A 6000-nucleotide genomic window follows, 5' to 3' on the forward strand; every position below is an offset into this window, starting at 1 on the left:
CCCCTCGGCGCTCTCGCCTGCGGTGCCTGCGCCTCTGCGAGGCTAGCGCTCCGGAGCGCGAGGGGGAGCGCGCGAGGGGGCGCACGGGGCGGTGGGACCGCGCGTGTGTGCGTGAGGCAAGCGCGCGAGAATGAGTGTGAGCGCGTGCGGTGAAGGGCAACGTGGGTGTGAGCGCGCGTACGAGCGCGAGCGGTGTGAGGCGGGAGTTGTCGGGCGGCCAGCCCTGAGGGCGTGCCCGAGTCCGGCCGGAGCGCGAGGGAAGCCGCGGCTCCGGGAGCGTGATCAGGCGAGTTATAAACCCGGCCGGGGCGTGGCTGGCAGGAGAGGGACCGCCCCCTGCGCTCAGGCGGGGGCCCGGGATGGACCGCACGAAAAGGCCCCGGGGCTCCGGGCCGAATGCGCGGAAGCAGGAGAACACTTTTCCCTTAACACAGAGACCAGAAAGTCCACCATTCAGAGGACTGATACCCAGTTTGAGAGAGACTAAATTCATTCTTCACTCACTGCCTTTTGGTGTTCTTTAGTGGAGACCCTCCCTCCTCTGCAGCCCAATAAGCCTGGGATTGACAGAAGCAGAGGTCTACCCTAAAGATATAGCCTTTAAAAATAATAAGCACTGCCCAAAATATTAACCACTTTCCACTGAAGTTCTTCTAAAAGGAACATTTTATTTCTTTTTCCGTTTTTGAAAACTTTTTCACAGTCTTGAAAATTTCAATCGACTTTCTTTTTAGAAGTAGGTTCACACGTTCATCAAATGCTGCAACTCATGGAACCCAGGCAGGATCTTGAGAACAAGATAGATCACTTTGTGACCTTGAGCTCGTCAGCAGTGTCCATTCCCCTTTGCCCCCAAACCTGCATAGATGCTAGATTGCAACCACTGTGTGACCACCAATTTCATTTAAAGGATCACATGAATTATAGAGATGTTTACCAAACCAGAGGACAGCAAAATCTTGTCGGAAAAGCTCAGTTTTCCATGAGTAAATGGTGCGCCGTATCTACAACAGATAGGCTGAAAGATTGAATTGTTAATGCTGAATTTTGCAACTCATAGACAATTTTGCATATAGCCCACGATGTATCACCATTCATAAATACAGTTAGCTACTAGACAAATGTATGTTTACCCATATTTGTTCTTTGTGAATTTTTCAACATCATGTGTGTAATGTAACTCCTCTCTGCAAGCCTAGGATACCTGCCCAGCAAGCAACATATGAGCTATTCCACCATGCGTCCAAATATTCAATTAACAGGCTTAATTGCTTTGAGACTGTGTGCTTCAGAATTCTGCTAATTAACAGCACCTTAAGACCTTCTCTTCTCAGATCGCTGTACTATATATCACTAAAGATGGAGTTTCTATTTCTAGTTATTATAAGATATCTGTCGCCATAAAACCTAAACACACAGATCAAAGATATAGGCCATTGCTTTGATTTACAAGATAGAACAAGCACACCTAAATCCAATATCAGAGAGTCTAAAAATATTCATGCTCTATATTATGAATATTAGTATTACACATATCCCTCTGTATAATTTTAATGCATTTCAACCTAATATCATTTTTATTGATAATTCCTTAAATTAACTGTATATTGCTCGCTTTTAGCGTTTGCATAACTGAGGTCAAACCACATCCTAAAACAATTTATTAAAACTAAGATATATGTAACTAATTACTATCCGATACTAAGAAAAGAGAAATAGAAATACCTAACAGGAGCAAACTAATCTAGATATCACAGCACCGCACACTTACACAGCCCACTGCTCCCAGCCTTTTCTCACCCTTTATCTACCTTCCCAAGGCTTTCTTACTCTTCTGGTGAGTTTGGGCCCTAGAGTCGTCATAAATGATCATTACCTTCATCTTGTGCTCACCTCGTGCTCTAGGAACACCTCAAGGATGGAGCTAATATTTGCATGTCAAGTAGCTTTGAACCAGATCAATTTCTGAACGTCACCAACAATGAATTGTGTTCCTTTGTGTGCACTGCTCTGCTGTGGGAGACCCCAGAATGAATAAAATCCTGTTTGTGCCCTTAAAGAATTTACAGTTGTCTTGGGAGTGAGGAGGTGAGAAGAGATAATTAAGTGTAATAAAGGCAGTATGTTAAATAGAGAGGCAAGTACCATCACCATCTAAGGAAGACACAATTCACACACAAGGGAATGATCCAGGAAGGTTTCTGGGAAAAGATAGCATTTGAGGTCCACCATAAAAGAAGAGTAGGATATTTTGGTGCGCAGTGAGGGAGGGAGTACGATTACTGGCATGACCAATGATGCTGAATCATGAAGGTGCTTGTCATCGATCCATTTTCTTCTCTGAGAGCCTTCTGTGACCTGCCAAAACCCATCCATGATGCTCAAAAAATGTGTGCTTCAGTGGGCTCACGTCTGAAGTAAGACGCTTCTCTGGTTGTTACGTTCGCTAATCTGATTTTTGTTTTGTCAGTATAGATGTCAAAATTTTCCTCACTCTATACATTTTGATTTCTGAAGGTTTCAAGCTTTGTTTAGTACGCAAGTTCTGATTCTTTCATATTTCTTTCTGCAACAGAGTAATCTCGTATTTTGCCTGCTTCGAGTAGCATTTATCAACCTAATTTGTTTGACCTCTTCTTGGTCTCTTGTCTTCAGAATCATCAACTTTTAGTCTTTGGGTTCAGTGTAGCTGTGGAAGATTGTACAGTAAGTCCCCTACATGTGAATGAGTTCCGTTCTGAGAGCACGTTCCTAAGTCCAGTTTGTTCGTTGGTCCAACAAAGTTAGCCTAGGTAGCCAACTAACACAATCGGCTATATAGTACTATACTGCAATAGGTTTATAATACTTTTCACACAAATAATACATAAAAAAACAAACACAAAAAATAAGGAAAAAATTTTTAATCTTACAGTACAGTACCTTGGAAAGTACAGTAGTACAGTAAAACAGCTGGCACACAGGGGCTGGCATCGAGTGAACGGGCAGGAAGAGTTACTGGCTGGAGGAGGGAGAGGAGGTGGGGGATGATAAAACTGAAGGATTGTCAGCAACAGGAGACAGTGGGCAAGCTGCAATGTCACTCATGCCTGATATTGATGGAACGTACATTTACATCTTTGAAAGTTCACCACTTGAAGGTTCGTATGTATCTTTTCTGTCATTCTCTGGCCCTTTCTGTGAGATTGTACCTCACAGCTTTGACCAATTAAATATCAGTAGACGTGCATGCACCGCTTCCCAGTAGAAGCTTTAGGAGTTATTATGTGGTTCCACCACCATATTTGTCTCTCTGCCCCAAAATGAACCAGTCCAAGAAAGGCACTGCTCCTTCAGTCAGTCTGGATCCTGGAATAAAAAACATGCAGAGAGCAGAACCACAGACACCCCAAAGTCAACCTATTATGTCAGTGAGAAATAAACCTTTGATAAGGCACTGAGGTTTCAGGGCTGTTTGTTACAACAGCATAACCTAGCAAAAGCTGATTGTTATAGTAGCCATTCAGGTAAAGATGAGTTCAAGGGTAATCTTCATTGGCTCAAATGCTTTTTTGCACCTGTCTTTTTTTCAAAGTAAAAGTACCTCTCTGACCTGTAAGGAAACTAAACAGCCTAAAACAGTGCACTTATCTCTGCCTTGCAAACTTCTTAGAAGCCCTGGCCCTAACTGGGATCCTCACGACCTCACCACACCATGAGAAAGCCCTTATCCATGGAAAAACCCCCATCTCCTCCAGTAGACATGGGCCATAGCTCTCTTCACTTCTCTGAGATCACACCAATTATGTCTGGGGCCCAGTGCCCCCTTCAGCACCAAAATGACAGAGGCTGAATCTGGGATGTCTGAGACCATTATATTGATGGCTCCACAATCTATCTTTATAACAAGCAAAACCTTATGCAGGGAGCCTTCCTAGTGTTTGCCAAAGGAAATCGCCCACTCAAGTGGTTCAAGTGCATTCATAATAAATCTGTGTAGATCTCTAGCCCTGAAATGAAGATTGTGTTTGAAGTACGTGTTGTATAACCTCCTCCAATAGACAGTGAGCTCCTCTAGGGCAAGAAGTTCATCTCATTTCTCTTTGCATCCCCTCATGGTAGGACTTAGGACTTAGCTTCCACGTGCCACCTGATCAGCCTTTACCAATATATTAGTGCAATAAAAGTTACAATTGCTAAGGTGGAAGCTTTCAGGGTACAGTGGGACCACAGAAAAGGGAGTGATCAAGTTCACTTGGTGGCAGGTGTGTCAATAGGGGCTTTCGTAAAGGAAGTGACATGTGAGCTGGGTCTTAAAGGATAAATAAGTGTTCTTTTGCCCACAGAAGGGAGAAGGATGCGAGGTAAGAAGGACATTCCAGTGAAAAGGAAAACCAAACAGCAAAAACTCGAATATAGAAGCCAGCCGGGGTTCACTTTGTGATCAAGTTTTTCTTTTTCTGTGGTGTTAATAGAAGGCTTTCTGTGGTGTTAGTAAAAGGGCAAAAGGACACCTTTAAATAGTGTGTCTCTGTTTTAGTGATTTTTTTTTAAGTCTCAAAATAATCTCATGATGTGAAATAAAGTACAAAGTAAATGATAGGCAGGTACATACTGTTGACAGAACAACAATACTAAAAATGTATTGAGGGAATTCCCTGGCGGTCCAGTGGTTAGGACGCTGTGCTTTCACTGACGAGGGCCGGGGTTCAATCCCTGGTCAGGGAACTAAGATCCCACAAGCCAAGTGGTATGGCTAAAAAAATAAAAAAATATCCTCAAGGATACAGAGACTTTTACGCCAAAAAAAAATAGGTTTAAAAAAAAATGTTTTGAGCCCTCTTGACATGAAGAAACGATGCAACGGCCAAGTTAGAGTAGGCTGTTGGCCTGACTCATACTTCAGTTCCCACAGCAACTGGGATGCCTCACTCCTCCCTACAACATGCTGTTGGCAGTAGGAGATGTGCTATGCCTGTTGTGCAAAATGGCAAAGCCAATTCATAAGAAAATAATATTCGGGCACTACAGTTGTCTCCAAAGATGGCTGCTGTAATTCTTGTCCTGGAGGCACATGAGAGGGGAGGCTGGTTCCCCTTCCCTTGAATCAGGGCTGGCTTTGTGACTTGCTTTGTCCAGTAGACGGCGGTAGAGTGACCCTGGGCCAGTTTGGGGCTTCGCCTCTAAGAGGGCTGGCCGATTCCTCTTTTGCTCTTAGGGACCAGTCATCCTGGAAGAAGCTCTACCACCCCAAGCCCGCCATGCTGTGAGGAAGCCCAAGCCAGCCACGTGACAACACCTGGAGCAGCCCAGAGGCACAGGTGACTGAGACCTTCCAGCCCAGCTTAGCCACCAGCCGAATGCAGCCAGGTGAGTGGCTCCACCTGACAGTGTGTGGGGCAGAAAAATTGCCCGTCTGAGACCTGCCTGAATTCCTGGCCCACAGAATTGTGAGAAATCATAAATCATTGTTTTGAGCCACTAAGCTTTGGGGTGGTTAATTGTGCAGCATAAAGAACTGAAACAGCACTAACAGTGTCCCAGGCACTATGTCAAGCATCCGCCATAGATTGTCTCCTTTAAGTCTCATAAGAGCTTTAGTAATATCATTCCATGTTCAGATGAGATCGTCGGTGGCCATAGACAGAGGTGGTGGGTGACCTGAGATCCGCCTCTCTTAGAACCTGTGCTCGGAGCTGCCAAACTGACTGCCTGCAGAGTTGGTGACCTCAGCCAGTGTGCTCTGTCTCCACAACCAGGAGAATGTGGGTTGTAAAACAGTTAAGAACCAGACAGCAATTTAAATGCATACTCCAGCTCTAATGCATCCTGCCTCTGGGCAAACAGGGAGGTATGCTGCACCAGTCTTGGCAGCTGGAGTCAAGAGGGTCAAAAATAGAAGGGTCAGGGCTTCCCTGGTGGCGCAGTGGTTAAGAGTCCGCCTGCCGATGCAGGGGACAAGGGTTCGTGCCCCGGTCTGGGAAGATCCCACATGCTGCAGAGCGGCTAGGCCCGTGAGCC

Source organism: Hyperoodon ampullatus (assembly GCF_949752795.1).
Source record: "Hyperoodon ampullatus genome assembly, chromosome: 17".
Taxonomy (NCBI): Eukaryota; Metazoa; Chordata; class Mammalia; order Artiodactyla; family Ziphiidae; genus Hyperoodon; species Hyperoodon ampullatus.